General features: G+C 54.3%; 6 non-coding genes across 6 annotated transcripts; all 6 read left to right on the top strand.

Annotated features, from left to right (window-relative positions):
- Positions 1 to 345: 345 nt before the first annotated feature.
- LOC130847541 (small nucleolar RNA SNORD115) lies at positions 346 to 426 on the top strand. Its single transcript, XR_009052295.1, has one exon. It is a non-coding gene; the product is annotated as a small nucleolar RNA SNORD115 (small nucleolar RNA).
- A 2,512-nt stretch (positions 427 to 2,938) lies between these two features.
- LOC130846995 (small nucleolar RNA SNORD115) lies at positions 2,939 to 3,019 on the top strand. The gene has a single exon (XR_009051790.1). It is a non-coding gene; the product is annotated as a small nucleolar RNA SNORD115 (small nucleolar RNA).
- Positions 3,020 to 5,525: 2,506 nt separating this feature from the next.
- LOC130846994 (small nucleolar RNA SNORD115) lies at positions 5,526 to 5,606 on the top strand. The gene has a single exon (XR_009051789.1). It is a non-coding gene; the product is annotated as a small nucleolar RNA SNORD115 (small nucleolar RNA).
- A 2,506-nt stretch (positions 5,607 to 8,112) lies between these two features.
- On the top strand, positions 8,113 to 8,193 carry LOC130846993 (small nucleolar RNA SNORD115). The gene has a single exon (XR_009051788.1). It is a non-coding gene; the product is annotated as a small nucleolar RNA SNORD115 (small nucleolar RNA).
- A 2,506-nt stretch (positions 8,194 to 10,699) lies between these two features.
- On the top strand, positions 10,700 to 10,780 carry LOC130847086 (small nucleolar RNA SNORD115). Its single transcript, XR_009051880.1, has one exon. It is a non-coding gene; the product is annotated as a small nucleolar RNA SNORD115 (small nucleolar RNA).
- A 2,506-nt stretch (positions 10,781 to 13,286) lies between these two features.
- LOC130847085 (small nucleolar RNA SNORD115) lies at positions 13,287 to 13,367 on the top strand. Its single transcript, XR_009051879.1, has one exon. It is a non-coding gene; the product is annotated as a small nucleolar RNA SNORD115 (small nucleolar RNA).
- The last annotated feature ends 1,947 nt before the right edge of the window (positions 13,368 to 15,314 follow it).

Raw genomic sequence — 15,314 nt, 5'->3', positions numbered from 1 at the left:
TCTGCGTGGAGGTACATTTGGGCCCTATGTTCCTGGATGTATTGCTGCAGGTATTTCTTGTAGCATCATTCGATGCATGAGCATGTGACACACACGTCCCCCAATGCATCTAGCATGGAGTTGGAGTTCTCACAGCTGTCCTTCTCACCTCTTGGCAGCCATCGTCCCCAGAGAAATGAAGATCTGTGTCTGGCCTATGTTCCCTAGGGCAATCACCATGAGCCTTGGCCCAGCACGTGGATTCGACAGAATGGCACATCCCTTCAGGCATCCTTCTTTCCAGGAAGCATCTGAGGTAAGCCTTCACATGTGGCAGGGCGCAGGTGAGTGAGGAGGGCCTCAGTTGGGTCGATGATGAGAACTCATATGGTCCTGAAGAGAGCTGATGACCAAAAAATCATGCTCAATAGGATTACGCTGAGGCCTAACAGAGGGATCCAGGGGCAGGATGGCCTGCATTTTTGGTCCATTGCAGAGCCCTGGGTGTGGGTGTGGGTACGGGTGGGTGTGTGGGTGTGGGTGTTGGAGCAGCCTCTCCCTCGAGGAAATCCTTTGAGACTCCTCCGAGCGTCGGAGGCTTCCACATATCCAAGATGTATTGCCACCTTTGGTTTTCTATCCTGCTCCATAGTGCCAGGGCCCACATGTTCTGAGGCCATGGGTGGAGTCTTTCCTTAAGCCTTTCTGCTTTGAATTTTGTGTTTCAGGCCAAGCCTTGGAATGGACTCACCACAGCCAGAGTGTTCCTCAGTGAGTGGCTCTTTTGGTTGCTACCGATAGGCCAAAGAGAATTTTGAACTATGGGCTGGCCGCCCTCACAGCAGGCAGTACAGGGTAGTCTTTTGGCAACCTCCTGCCTACCAAGGAGGAATGTCTGCTGCAGCCCCAAATTTATGGGCTCACATCTGGTGCACTCACATGCCTTCATTAGAGCTGTATTCTAGTCAGAGAGCACATCGAGGCAGTGTTTTCTTCCTTGGCCCCAAGCGGAACATCTCTAGAGACCTCTGTGCACCTAGCGTCAGAGTATGAACACCAACTGAGTTAATGGTCCCTTGTGGTGTGTGCTTTATGGCTTCCCAAAACCTGTCAGTAGGGAAGGCTCATGCCCCCTGCCTAGAGATGGTGAGAGGCAGGCAGGAGCCTATCCTCAGGTGCTTGGAAGCAGGATGCTGCTGGTTATTTCAAGGGCTGGAAGCCATGCCGTGGTCTTCAATGGGGTTGTGCCAGGACTCTGTGAGGGATCATGGTGCTTTGTTGGAGCCACTTGATCCGAATGGGGCCTCTGATGGGGTCTGCATGCATACACAGGACCATAGCTTCTCCTGGGTTGGTCGTCCTCTCCGGAAGCCACTGGTTTGTCAGAGAGCCCCCTCCAGAGGAGAAAAGGCTTCTGGGTGTCCATTCCCCCATGAAGGCTTTGCAGAGCCCTTGGGCATCCCGTTATCATGTCCATCGTGAGGCCCTGTTGACCTGAAGGGGAGGGGTGGTCCCGGGATGTGGGCTGAGGAGGGTGTAGCTGCATGGCTGTTGTTTGGTGGCCTTGCACGGGCCACAGTAGGGAATGCTGCCACAGAAGAAATTGGCCCTGTTTGGGAATCTCTGTGGTCCCCAAGGAGGAATGCTTGACATGGCTCCCCATCCACCAGATCGGAATGCGGGTCTTGAAATTCAACTCGATTGACCTGAAGTGTAGTAAGACTGACCATGGAGGCACCATTTCATTACGTGGTGCCCTGGGGAGCAACCACGCAGATCTCTGTGCATGTCGAGGCAGAGCACGAGGATGTACTGAGCTTATGGTCAGTTGTGGGGTGTGCTTGAGTGACTTCCAAGAAGTGTTGGTTGGGAGGATGTGGGGCCAGGCCTGGAGGTGGTGAGAGGCAACAAGGACCCTTCATCAGGGACTTGGCAGCTAGATGCTCTTGGCTCTTGTGAGAGCTGAAGGGCTGGTCCCTTGCTGGAATGGGGTTTCCCAGGTCTCTGTGAGGGATCATGGGCCCTCAGATAGGCCAGTTTACTCAGACAGGCCCTTTCATGGGTTCTGCATACAGATAGAGGCCTGTGGCATCTCTTGGGCTGGCCTTCCTCTACGGGAGCCACTGCCTACCAAGAGAGCTCCCTCCAGCTCCTGTGAATGTCCACTGTGTGGGACATAAAGGCCTCATTGTCTGGGTGTTGTGCACATGGACAGGCCGAGTGTGACATCGGCCAGCACACGCTTGCCCACACCAGGGTCGGGCCCAGAGGAATGTCTCCATTCCCCCCAGAAACGCCCCCAGTGTTTTCCCCACCAAGCAGACCTGGTGCCAGGCCTTGTGCTGACTAGAGGATCCATGAGGCTAGTCCTTCCCTGGGGAGGCATATACGTACTGGTTATTTCATCTGCCCCTGACCCAGTATTAAGGTACATAAGATGGCATTGATCCACCTGTCCACTCATGCCTTCATCTTTGTATGTATGGATGGATGGAGAGAGTGAGCCAAGGACGAGGGTCGAAAGGGAGGGAGCTAGAGCATTCTGGAGGAAGGGAGGCAGGAAGGAAGCTATGTAGGGAGCTGTTTGTATGCGTTTCAGCTATGTGTTCCTGTCTCTGCGTGGAGGTACATTTGGGCCCTATGTTCCTGGATGTATTGCTGCAGGTATTTCTTGTAGCATCATTCGATGCATGAGCGTGTGGCACACACGTCCCCCAATGCATCTAGCATGGAGTTGGAGTTCTCACAGCTGTCCTTCTCACCTCTTGGCAGCCATCGTCCCCAGAGAAATGAAGATCTGTGTTTGGCCTATGTTCCCTAGGGCAATCACCATGAGCCTTGGCCCAGCACGTGGATTCGACAGAATGGCACATCCCTTCAGGCATCCTTCTTTCCAGGAAGCATCTGAGGTAAGCCTTCACATGTGGCAGGGCGCAGGTGAGTGAGGAGGGCCTCAGTTGGGTCGAGGATGAGAACTCATATGGTCCTGAAGAGAGCTGATGACCAAAAAATCATGCTCAATAGGATTACGCTGAGGCCTAACAGAGGGATCCAGGGGCAGGATGGCCTGCATTTTTGGTCCATTGCAGAGCCCTGGGTGTGGGTGTGTGTGTGGGTTTGGGTGTGGCTGTTGGAGCAGCCTCTCGCTCGAGGAAATCCCTTGAGACTCCTCCCAGTGTAGGAGGATTCCACATATCCAAGATGTGTTGCCACCTGTGGTTTTCTATCCTGCTCCATAGTGCCAGGGCCCACATGTTCTGAAGCCATGGGTGGAGTCTTTCCTTAAGCCTTTCTGCTTTGAATTTTGTGTTTCAGGCCAAGCCTTGGCATGGGCTCACCACAGCCAGAATGTTCCGCAGTGAGTGGCTCTTTTGGTTGCTACCGATAGGCCCCAGAGAATTTTGAACTATGGGCTGGCCGCCCTCACAGCAGCCAGTACAGGGTAGTCTTTTGGCAACCTCCTGCCTACCAAGGAGGAATGTCTGCTGCTGCCCCAAATTTATGGGCTCACATCTGGTGCACTCACATGCCTTCATTACAGCTGTATTCTAGTCAGAGAGCACATCGAGGCAGTGTTTTCTTCCTTGGCCCCAGGCGGAACATCTCTAGAGACCGCTGTGCACCTAGCGTCAGAGTATGATCACCAACTGAGGGAATGGTCCCTTGTGGTGTGTGCTTTATGGCTTCCCAAAACCTGCCAGTAGGGAAGGCTCATGCCCCCTGCCTAGAGATGGTGAGAGGCAGGCAGGAGCCTATCCTCAGGTGCTTGGAAGCAGGATGCTGCTGGTTATTTCAAGGGCTGGAAGCCATGCCGTGGTCTTCAATGGGGTTGTGCCAGGACTCTGTGAGGGATCATGGTGCTTTGTTGGAGCCACTTGATCCGAATGGGGCCTCTGATGGGGTCTGCATGCATACACAGGACCATAGCTTCTCCTGGGTTGGTCGTCCTCTCCGGAAGCCACTGGTTTGTCAGAGAGCCCCCTCCAGAGGAGAAAAGGCTTCTGGGTGTCCATTCCCCCATGAAGGCTTTGCAGAGCCCTTGGGCATCCCGTTATCATGTCCATCATGAGGCCCTGTTGACCTGAAGGGGAGGGGTGGTCCCGGGATGCGTGCTGAGGAGGGTGTAGCTGCATGGCTGTTGTTTGGTGGCCTTGCACGGGCCACAGTAGGGAATGCTGCCATAGAAGAAATTGGCCCTGTTTGGGAATCTCTGTGGTCCCCAAGGAGGAATGCTTGACATGGCTCCCCATCCACCAGATCGGAATGCGGGTCTTGAAATTCAACTCGATTGACCTGAAGTGTAGTAAGACTGACCATGGAGGCACCATTTCATTACGTGGTGCCCTGGGGAGCAACCACGCAGATCTCTGTGCATGTCGAGGCAGAGCACGAGGATGTACTGAGCTTATGGTCAGTTGTGGGGTGTGCTTGAGTGACTTCCAAGAAGTGTTGGTTGGGAGGATGTGGGGCCAGGCCTGGAGGTGGTGAGAGGCAACAAGGACCCTTGATCAGGGACTTGGCAGCTAGATGCTCTTGGCTCTTGTGAGAGCTGAAGGGCTGGTCCCTTGCTGGAATGGGGTTTCCCAGGTCTCTGTGAGGGATCATGGGCCCTCAGATAGGCCAGTTTACTCAGACAGGCCCTTTCATGGGTTCTGCATACAGATAGAGGCCTGTGGCATCTCTTGGGCTGGCCTTCCTCTACGGGAGCCACTGCCTACCAAGAGAGCTCCCTCCAGCTCCTGTGAATGTCCACTGTGTGGGACATAAAGGCCTCATTGTCTGGGTGTTGTGCACATGGACAAGCCGAGTGTGACATCGGCCAGCACACGCTTGCCCACACCAGGGTCGGGCCCAGAGGAATGTCTCCATTCCCCCCAGAAACGCCCCCAGTGTTTTCCCCACCAAGCAGACCTGGTGCCAGGCCTTGTGCTGACTAGAGGATCCATGAGGCTAGTCCTTCCCTGGGGAGACATATACGTACTGGTTATTTCATCTGCCCCTGACACAGTATTAAGGTACATAAGATGGCATTGATCCACCTGTCCACTCATGCCTTCATCTTTGTATGTATGGATGGATGGAGAGAGTGAGCCAAGGACGAGGGTCGAAAGGGAGGGAGCTAGAGCATTCTGGAGGAAGGGAGGCAGGAAGGAAGCTATGTAGGGAGCTGTTTGTATGCGTTTCAGCTATGTGTTCCTGTCTCTGCGTGGAGGTACATTTGGGCCCTATGTTCCTGGATGTATTGCTGCAGGTATTTCTTGTAGCATCATTCGATGCATGAGCGTGTGGCACACACGTCCCCCAATGCATCTAGCATGGAGTTGGAGTTCTCACAGCTGTCCTTCTCACCTCTTGGCAGCCATCGTCCCCAGAGAAATGAAGATCTGTGTTTGGCCTATGTTCCCTAGGGCAATCACCATGAGCCTTGGCCCAGCACGTGGATTCGACAGAATGGCACATCCCTTCAGGCATCCTTCTTTCCAGGAAGCATCTGAGGTAAGCCTTCACATGTGGCAGGGCGCAGGTGAGTGAGGAGGGCCTCAGTTGGGTCGAGGATGAGAACTCATATGGTCCTGAAGAGAGCTGATGACCAAAAAATCATGCTCAATAGGATTACGCTGAGGCCTAACAGAGGGATCCAGGGGCAGGATGGCCTGCATTTTTGGTCCATTGAAGAGCCCTGGGTGTGGGTGTGTGTGTGGGTTTGGGTGTGGCTGTTGGAGCAGCCTCTCGCTCGAGGAAATCCCTTGAGACTCCTCCCAGTGTAGGAGGATTCCACATATCCAAGATGTGTTGCCACCTGTGGTTTTCTATCCTGCTCCATAGTGCCAGGGCCCACATGTTCTGAAGCCATGGGTGGAGTCTTTCCTTAAGCCTTTCTGCTTTGAATTTTGTGTTTCAGGCCAAGCCTTGGCATGGGCTCACCACAGTCAGAATGTTCCGCAGTGAGTGGCTCTTTTGGTTGCTACCGATAGGCCCCAGAGAATTTTGAACTATGGGCTGGCCGCCCTCACAGCAGCCAGTACAGGGTAGTCTTTTGGCAACCTCCTGCCTACCAAGGAGGAATGTCTGCTGCTGCCCCAAATTTATGGGCTCACATCTGGTGCACTCACATGCCTTCATTACAGCTGTATTCTAGTCAGAGAGCACATCGAGGCAGTGTTTTCTTCCTTGGCCCCAGGCGGAACATCTCTAGAGACCGCTGTGCACCTAGCGTCAGAGTATGATCACCAACTGAGGGAATGGTCCCTTGTGGTGTGTGCTTTATGGCTTCCCAAAACCTGCCAGTAGGGAAGGCTCATGCCCCCTGCCTAGAGATGGTGAGAGGCAGGCAGGAGCCTATCCTCAGGTGCTTGGAAGCAGGATGCTGCTGGTTATTTCAAGGGCTGGAAGCCATGCCGTGGTCTTCAATGGGGTTGTGCCAGGACTCTGTGAGGGATCATGGTGCTTTGTTGGAGCCACTTGATCCGAATGGGGCCTCTGATGGGGTCTGCATGCATACACAGGACCATAGCTTCTCCTGGGTTGGTCGTCCTCTCCGGAAGCCACTGGTTTGTCAGAGAGCCCCCTCCAGAGGAGAAAAGGCTTCTGGGTGTCCATTCCCCCATGAAGGCTTTGCAGAGCCCTTGGGCATCCCGTTATCATGTCCATCGTGAGGCCCTGTTGACCTGAAGGGGAGGGGTGGTCCCGGGATGTGGGCTGAGGAGGGTGTAGCTGCATGGCTGTTGTTTGGTGGCCTTGCACGGGCCACAGTAGGGAATGCTGCCACAGAAGAAATTGGCCCTGTTTGGGAATCTCTGTGCTCCCCAAGGAGGAATGCTTGACATGGCTCCCCATCCACCAGATCGGAATGCGGGTCTTGAAATTCAACTCGATTTACCTGAAGTGTAGTAAGACTGAGCATGGAGGCACCATCTCATTACGTGTTGCCCTGGGGAGCAACCACGCAGATCTCTGTGCATGTCGAGGCAGAGCACGAGGATGTACTGAGCTTATGGTCAGTTGTGGGGTGTGCTTGAGTGACTTCCAAGAAGTGTTGGTTGGGAGGATGTGGGGCCAGGCCTGGAGGTGGTGAGAGGCAACAAGGACCCTTCATCAGGGACTTGGCAGCTAGATGCTCTTGGCTCTTGTGAGAGCTGAAGGGCTGGTCCCTTGCTGGAATGGGGTTTCCCAGGTCTCTGTGAGGGATCATGGGCCTTCAGATAGGCCAGTTTACTCAGACAGGCCCTTTCATGGGTTCTGCATACAGATACAGGCCTGTGGCATCTCTTGGGGTGGCCTTCCTCTACGGGAGCCACTGCCTACCAAGAGAGCTCCCTCCAGCTCCTGTGAATGTCCACTGTGTGGGACATAAAGGCCTCATTGTCTGGGTGTTGTGCACATGGACAAGCCGAGTGTGACATCGGCCAGCACACGCTTGCCCACACCAGGGTCGGGCCCAGAGGAATGTCTCCATTCCCCCCAGAAACGCCCCCAGTGTTTTCCCCACCAAGCAGACCTGGTGCCAGGCCTTGTGCTGACTAGAGGATCCATGAGGCTAGTCCTTCCCTGGGGAGACATATACGTACTGGTTATTTCATCTGCCCCTGACACAGTATTAAGGTACATAAGATGGCATTGATCCACCTGTCCACTCATGCCTTCATCTTTGTATGTATGGATGGATGGAGAGAGTGAGCCAAGGACGAGGGTCGAAAGGGAGGGAGCTAGAGCATTCTGGAGGAAGGGAGGCAGGAAGGAAGCTATGTAGGGTGCTGTTTGTATGCGTTTCAGCTATGTGTTCCTGTCTCTGCGTGGAGGTACATTTGGGCCCTATGTTCCTGGATGTATTGCTGCAGGTATTTCTTGTAGCATCATTCGATGCATGAGCGTGTGGCACACACGTCCCCCAATGCATCTAGCATGGAGTTGGAGTTCTCACAGCTGTCCTTCTCACCTCTTGGCAGACATCGTCCCCAGAGAAATGAAGATCTGTGTTTGGCCTATGGTCCCTAGGGCAATCACCATGAGCCTTGGCCCAGCACGTGGATTCGACAGAATGGCACATCCCTTCAGGCATCCTTCTTTCCAGGAAGCATCTGAGGTAAGCCTTCACATGTGGCAGGGCGCAGGTGAGTGAGGAGGGCCTCAGTTGGGTCGAGGATGAGAACTCATATGGTCCTGAAGAGAGCTGATGACCAAAAAATCATGCTCAATAGGATTACGCTGAGGCCTAACAGAGGGATCCAGGGGCAGGATGGCCTGCATTTTTGGTCCATTGCAGAGCCCTGGGTGTGGGTGTGTGTGTGGGTTTGGGTGTGGGTGTTGGAGCAGCCTCTCGCTCGAGGAAATCCCTTGAGACTCCTCCCAGTGTAGGAGGCTTCCACATATCCAAGATGTGTTGCCACCTTTGGTTTTCTATCCTGCTCCATAGTGCCAGGGCCCACATGTTCTGAAGCCATGGGTGGAGTCTTTCCTTAAGCCTTTCTGCTTTGAATTTTGTGTTTCAGGCCAAGCCTTGGCATGGGCTCACCACAGCCAGAATGTTCCGCAATGAGTGGCTCTTTTGGTTGCTACCGATAGGCCCCAGAGAATTTTGAACTATGGGCTGGCCGCCCTCACAGCAGCCAGTACAGGGTAGTCTTTTGGCAACCTCCTGCCTACCAAGGAGGAATGTCTGCTGCTGCCCCAAATTTATGGGCTCACATCTGGTGCACTCACATGCCTTCATTAGAGCTGTATTCTAGTCAGAGAGCACATCGAGGCAGTGTTTTCTTCCTTGGCCCCAGGCGGAACATCTCTAGAGACCTCTGTGCACCTAGCGTCAGAGTATGATCACCAACTGAGGGAATGGTCCCTTGTGGTGTGTGCTTTATGGCTTCCCAAAACCTGCCAGTAGGGAAGGCTCATGCCCCCTGCCTAGAGATGGTGAGAGGCAGGCAGGAGCCTATCCTCAGGTGCTTGGAAGCAGGATGCTGCTGGTTATTTCAAGGGCTGGAAGCCATGCCGTGGTCTTCAATGGGGTTGTGCCAGGACTCTGTGAGGGATCATGGTGCTTTGTTGGAGCCACTTGATCCGAATGGGGCCTCTGATGGGGTCTGCATGCATACACAGGACCATAGCTTCTCCTGGGTTGGTCGTCCTCTCCGGAAGCCACTGGTTTGTCAGAGAGCCCCCTCCAGAGGAGAAAAGGCTTCTGGGTGTCCATTCCCCCATGAAGGCTTTGCAGAGCCCTTGGGCATCCCGTTATCATGTCCATCGTGAGGCCCTGTTGACCTGAAGGGGAGGGGTGGTCCCGGGATGCGGGCTGAGGAGGGTGTAGCTGCATGGCTGTTGTTTGGTGGCCTTGCACGGGCCACAGTAGGGAATGCTGCCACAGAAGAAATTGGCCCTGTTTGGGAATCTCTGTGGTCCCCAAGGAGGAATGCTTGACATGGCTCCCCATCCACCAGATCAGAATGCGGGCCTTGAAATTCAACTCGATTGACCTGAAGTGTAGTAAGACTGAGCATGGAGGCACCATTTCATTACGTGTTGCCCTGGGGAGCAACCACGCAGATCTCTGTGCATGTCGAGGCAGAGCACGAGGATGTACTGAGCTTATGGTCAGTTGTGGGGTGTGCTTGAGTGACTTCCAAGAAGTGTTGGTTGGGAGGATGTGGGGCCAGGCCTGGAGGTGGTGAGAGGCAACAAGGACCCTTCATCAGGGACTTGGCAGCTAGATGCTCTTGGCTCTTGTGAGAGCTGAAGGGCTGGTCCCTTGCTGGAATGGGGTTTCCCAGGTCTCTGTGAGGGATCATGGGCCCTCAGATAGGCCAGTTTACTCAGACAGGCCCTTTCATGGGTTCTGCATACAGATACAGGCCTGTGGCATCTCTTGGGCTGGCCTTCCTCTACGGGAGCCACTGCCTACCAAGAGAGCTCCCTCCAGCTCCTGTGAATGTCCACTGTGTGGGACATAAAGGCCTCATTGTCTGGGTGTTGTGCACATGGACAAGCCGAGTGTGACATCGGCCAGCACACGCTTGCCCACACCAGGGTGGGGCCCAGAGGAATGTCTCCATTCCCCCCAGAAACACCCCCAGTGTTTTCCCCGCCAAGCAGACCTGGTGCCAGGCCTTGTGCTGCCTGGAGGATCCATGAGGCTAGTCCTTCCCTGGGGAGACATATACGTACTGGTTATTTCATCTGCCCCTGACACAGTATTAAGGTACATAAGATGGCATTGATCCACCTGTCCACTCATGCCTTCATCTTTGTATGTATGGATGGATGGAGAGAGTGAGCCAAGTACAAGGGTCGAAAGGCAGGGAGCTAGAGCTTTCTGGAGGAAGGGAGGCAGGAAGGAAGCTATGTAGGGAGCTGTTTGTATGCGTTTCAGCTATGTGTTCCTGTCTCTGCGTGGAGGTACATTTGGGCCCTATGTTCCTGGATGTATTGCTGCAGGTATTTCTTGTAGCATCATTCGATGCATGAGCGTGTGGCACACACGTCCCCCAATGCATCTAGCATGGAGTTGGAGTTCTCACAGCTGTCCTTCTCACCTCTTGGCAGCCATCGTCCCCAGAGAAATGAAGATCTGTGTTTGGCCTATGTTCCCTAGGGCAATCACCATGAGCCTTGGCCCAGCACGTGGATTCGACAGAATGGCACATCCCTTCAGGCATCCTTCTTTCCAGGAAGCATCTGAGGTAAGCCTTCACGTGTGGCAGGGCGCAGGTGAGTGAGGAGGGCCTCAGTTGGGTGGAGGATGAGAACTCATATGGTCCTGAAGAGAGCTGATGACCAAAAAATCATGCTCAATAGGATTACGCTGAGGCCTAACAGAGGGATCCAGGGGCAGGATGGCCTGCATTTTTGGTCCATTGCAGAGCCCTGGGTGTGGGTGTGTGTGTGGGTTTGGGTGTGGGTGTTGGAGCAGCCTCTCGCTCGAGGAAATCCCTTGAGACTCCTCCCAGTGTAGGAGGATTCCACATATCCAAGATGTGTTGCCACCTGTGGTTTTCTATCCTGCTCCATAGTGCCAGGGCCCACATGTTCTGGGGCCATGGGTGGAGTCTTTCCTTAAGCCTTTCTGCTTTGAATTTTGTGTTTCAGGCCAAGCCTTGGCATGCGCTCACCACAGCCAGAATGTTCCGCAGTGAGTGGCTCTTTTGGTTGCTACCGATAGGCCCCAGAGAATTTTGAACTATGGGCTGGCTGCCCTCACAGCAGGCAGTACAGGGTAGTCTTTTGGCAACCTCCTGCCTACCAAGGAGGAATGTCTGCTGCTGCCCCAAATTTATGGGCTCACATCTGGTGCACTCACATGCCTTCATTAGAGCTGTATTCTAGTCAGAGAGCACATCGAGGCAGTGTTTTCTTCCTTGGCCCCAGGCGGAACATCTCTAGAGACCTCTGTGCACCTAGCGTCAGAGTATGATCACCAACTGAGGGAATGGTCCCTTGTGGTGTGTGCTTTATGGCTTCCCAAAACCTGCCAGTAGGGAAGGCTCATGCCCCCTGCCTAGAGATGGTGAGAGGCAGGCAGGAGCCTATCCTCAGGTGCTTGGAAGCAGGATGCTGCTGGTTATTTCAAGGGCTGGAAGCCATGCCGTGGTCTTCAATGGGGTTGTGCCAGGACTCTGTGAGGGATCATGGTGCTTTGTTGGAGCCACTTGATCCGAATGGGGCCTCTGATGGGGTCTGCATGCATACACAGGACCATAGCTTCTCCTGGGTTGGTCGTCCTCTCCGGAAGCCACTGGTTTGTCAGAGAGCCCCCTCCAGAGGAGAAAAGGCTTCTGGGTGTCCATTCCCCCATGAAGGCTTTGCAGAGCCCTTGGGCATCCCGTTATCATGTCCATCGTGAGGCCCTGTTGACCTGAAGGGGAGGGGTGGTCCCGGGATGTGGGCTGAGGAGGGTGTAGCTGCATGGCTGTTGTTTGGTGGCCTTGCACGGGCCACAGTAGGGAATGCTGCCACAGAAGAAATTGGCCCTGTTTGGGAATCTCTGTGCTCCCCAAGGAGGAATGCTTGACATGGCTCCCCATCCACCAGATCGGAATGCGGGTCTTGAAATTCAACTCGATTTACCTGAAGTGTAGTAAGACTGAGCATGGAGGCACCATCTCATTACGTGTTGCCCTGGGGAGCAACCACGCAGATCTCTGTGCATGTCGAGGCAGAGCACGAGGATGTACTGAGCTTATGGTCAGTTGTGGGGTGTGCTTGAGTGACTTCCAAGAAGTGTTGGTTGGGAGGATGTGGGGCCAGGCCTGGAGGTGGTGAGAGGCAACAAGGACCCTTCATCAGGGACTTGGCAGCTAGATGCTCTTGGCTCTTGTGAGAGCTGAAGGGCTGGTCCCTTGCTGGAATGGGGTTTCCCAGGTCTCTGTGAGGGATCATGGGCCTTCAGATAGGCCAGTTTACTCAGACAGGCCCTTTCATGGGTTCTGCATACAGATACAGGCCTGTGGCATCTCTTGGGGTGGCCTTCCTCTACGGGAGCCACTGCCTACCAAGAGAGCTCCCTCCAGCTCCTGTGAATGTCCACTGTGTGGGACATAAAGGCCTCATTGTCTGGGTGTTGTGCACATGGACAAGCCGAGTGTGACATCGGCCAGCACACGCTTGCCCACACCAGGGTCGGGCCCAGAGGAATGTCTCCATTCCCCCCAGAAACGCCCCCAGTGTTTTCCCCACCAAGCAGACCTGGTGCCAGGCCTTGTGCTGACTACAGGATCCATGAGGCTAGTCCTTCCCTGGGGAGACATATACGTACTGGTTATTTCATCTGCCCCTGACACAGTATTAAGGTACATAAGATGGCATTGATCCACCTGTCCACTCATGCCTTCATCTTTGTATGTATGGATGGATGGAGAGAGTGAGCCAAGGACGAGGGTCGAAAGGGAGGGAGCTAGAGCATTCTGGAGGAAGGGAGGCAGGAAGGAAGCTATGTAGGGAGCTGTTTGTATGCGTTTCAGCTATGTGTTCCTGTCTCTGCGTGGAGGTACATTTGGGCCCTATGTTCCTGGATGTATTGCTGCAGGTATTTCTTGTAGCATCATTCGATGCATGAGCGTGTGGCACACACGTCCCCCAATGCATCTAGCATGGAGTTGGAGTTCTCACAGCTGTCCTTCTCACCTCTTGGCAGCCATCGTCCCCAGAGAAATGAAGATCTGTGTTTGGCCTATGTTCCCTAGGGCAATCACCATGAGCCTTGGCCCAGCACGTGGATTCGACAGAATGGCACATCCCTTCAGGCATCCTTCTTTCCAGGAAGCATCTGAGGTAAGCCTTCACGTGTGGCAGGGCGCAGGTGAGTGAGGAGGGCCTCAGTTGGGTGGAGGATGAGAACTCATATGGTCCTGAAGAGAGCTGATGACCAAAAAATCATGCTCAATAGGATTACGCTGAGGCCTAACAGAGGGATCCAGGGGCAGGATGGCCTGCATTTTTGGTCCATTGCAGAGCCCTGGGTGTGGGTGTGTGTGTGGGTTTGGGTGTGGGTGTTGGAGCAGCCTCTCGCTCGAGGAAATCCCTTGAGACTCCTCCCAGTGTAGGAGGATTCCACATATCCAAGATGTGTTGCCACCTGTGGTTTTCTATCCTGCTCCATAGTGCCAGGGCCCACATGTTCTGGGGCCATGGGTGGAGTCTTTCCTTAAGCCTTTCTGCTTTGAATTTTGTGTTTCAGGCCAAGCCTTGGCATGCGCTCACCACAGCCAGAATGTTCCGCAGTGAGTGGCTCTTTTGGTTGCTACCGATAGGCCCCAGAGAATTTTGAACTATGGGCTGGCTGCCCTCACAGCAGGCAGTACAGGGTAGTCTTTTGGCAACCTCCTGCCTACCAAGGAGGAATGTCTGCTGCTGCCCCAAATTTATGGGCTCACATCTGGTGCACTCACATGCCTTCATTAGAGCTGTATTCTAGTCAGAGAGCACATCGAGGCAGTGTTTTCTTCCTTGGCCCCAGGCGGAACATCTCTAGAGACCTCTGTGCACCTAGCGTCAGAGTATGATCACCAACTGAGGGAATGGTCCCTTGTGGTGTGTGCTTTATGGCTTCCCAAAACCTGCCAGTAGGGAAGGCTCATGCCCCCTGCCTAGAGATGGTGAGAGGCAGGCAGGAGCCTATCCTCAGGTGCTTGGAAGCAGGATGCTGCTGGTTATTTCAAGGGCTGGAAGCCATGCCGTGGTCTTCAATGGGGTTGTGCCAGGACTCTGTGAGGGATCATGGTGCTTTGTTGGAGCCACTTGATCCGAATGGGGCCTCTGATGGGGTCTGCATGCATACACAGGACCATAGCTTCTCCTGGGTTGGTCGTCCTCTCCGGAAGCCACTGGTTTGTCAGAGAGCCCCCTCCAGAGGAGAAAAGGCTTCTGGGTGTCCATTCCCCCATGAAGGCTTTGCAGAGCCCTTGGGCATCCCGTTATCATGTCCATCGTGAGGCCCTGTTGACCTGAAGGGGAGGGGTGGTCCCGGGATGTGGGCTGAGGAGGGTGTAGCTGCATGGCTGTTGTTTGGTGGCCTTGCACGGGCCACAGTAGGGAATGCTGCCACAGAAGAAATTGGCCCTGTTTGGGAATCTCTGTGCTCCCCAAGGAGGAATGCTTGACATGGCTCCCCATCCACCAGATCGGAATGCGGGTCTTGAAATTCAACTCGATTTACCTGAAGTGTAGTAAGACTGAGCATGGAGGCACCATCTCATTACGTGTTGCCCTGGGGAGCAACCACGCAGATCTCTGTGCATGTCGAGGCAGAGCACGAGGATGTACTGAGCTTATGGTCAGTTGTGGGGTGTGCTTGAGTGACTTCCAAGAAGTGTTGGTTGGGAGGATGTGGGGCCAGGCCTGGAGGTGGTGAGAGGCAACAAGGACCCTTCATCAGGGACTTGGCAGCTAGATGCTCTTGGCTCTTGTGAGAGCTGAAGGGCTGGTCCCTTGCTGGAATGGGGTTTCCCAGGTCTCTGTGAGGGATCATGGGCCTTCAGATAGGCCAGTTTACTCAGACAGGCCCTTTCATGGGTTCTGCATACAGATACAGGCCTGTGGCATCTCTTGGGGTGGCCTTCCTCTACGGGAGCCACTGCCTACCAAGAGAGCTCCCTCCAGCTCCTGTGAATGTCCACTGTGTGGGACATAAAGGCCTCATTGTCTGGGTGTTGTGCACATGGACAAGCCGAGTGTGACATCGGCCAGCACACGCTTGCCCACACCAGGGTCGGGCCCAGAGGAATGTCTCCATTCCCCCCAGAAACGCCCCCAGTGTTTTCCCCACCAAGCAGACCTGGTGCCAGGCCTTGTGCTGACTACAGGATCCATGAGGCTAGTCCTTCCCTGGGGAGACATATACGTACTGGTTA

The sequence above is a fragment of the Hippopotamus amphibius genome, chromosome 2, assembly GCF_030028045.1.
Source record: "Hippopotamus amphibius kiboko isolate mHipAmp2 chromosome 2, mHipAmp2.hap2, whole genome shotgun sequence".
Lineage (NCBI taxonomy): Eukaryota > Metazoa > Chordata > Mammalia > Artiodactyla > Hippopotamidae > Hippopotamus > Hippopotamus amphibius.
This window is presented reverse-complemented; position numbering and strand designations above follow the sequence as displayed.